Below are 898 nucleotides of genomic sequence, written 5' to 3' on the forward strand. Positions count from 1 at the left end.
TTTTTTTTTTCCTCCCTCTCCCCCCTTTCTTTCCCCGGCCTTAAGCTGGAGCCCGCAAAGCGGGTGGAAATGCGAGCGGGCAGCCGGTCGCGGTGGCCGGCAGCCGAATGCAGACCGCTGGGTGTCTTCTGGCCTGCTGTGGCTTCCCTTGGCCCCGAATGCCCAGGGATGGCACTCACGAGACGGCGGCGCCTCGTGTTTCACAGAGCTGCTCACTTCCATTTGGTTCTCCCCCTCCCCGCCCGGGGTAAGCGGCGCCCCGCGGGGCACGGCAAAGACCGGTGACCGGTGGCGGTTGCCGGCACTCTCGAACGCCTGAGGGACGGGGGGAGTCGAGCCTGCCGTGGCCTTTCCTCCGCTCCCATCGACCTGATGAAAGGGAATCGTTGTCCAGAGCGCGTGCCGGTGGCGGCACCACCTCCCGATCCAGACGCAGTCAGCGCCCGCTGAGGCGTCCCTGGGCGCGCTGGAGAGGTTCCACGACGGGCCGGCTCTGCCGGCGTTCCGGCCGTCGGAGCCCGTCTCGCAGACGTCAGCCTCTCGCTCGCACGCAGGGCCCCGCGTCTGCTGTCCCACCCCCCCCGGGCGGTGGAGGGCGCGTGCGGCTGTCGCTGTCCCAGGACCGTGGCCGTGGGGCCTCCGCTTCCTTTACTGATCGATGAGGCATCCCCGGGCACGTCGGAGAGGCTTCACGGCGGGCCGGCTCTGCCGGTGTTCAGGCTGGCGTTGCACCTCTCCTCAGACGCTGCCCCCCCCCCCCACCCTCGCACGCAGGGCCCCGTGTCTGCTGTCCCACACCCCCCCCCGGGGGGTGGTGGAGGGCGCGCGTGGCTGTCGCTGTCCCAGGACCGTGGCTGTGGGGCCTCCGCTACTTTCTGCTCTTCCCTTTTCCCTTCCT

The sequence above is a fragment of the Grus americana genome, unplaced genomic scaffold (genome assembly GCF_028858705.1).
Source record: "Grus americana isolate bGruAme1 unplaced genomic scaffold, bGruAme1.mat scaffold_723, whole genome shotgun sequence".
Taxonomy (NCBI): domain Eukaryota; kingdom Metazoa; phylum Chordata; class Aves; order Gruiformes; family Gruidae; genus Grus; species Grus americana.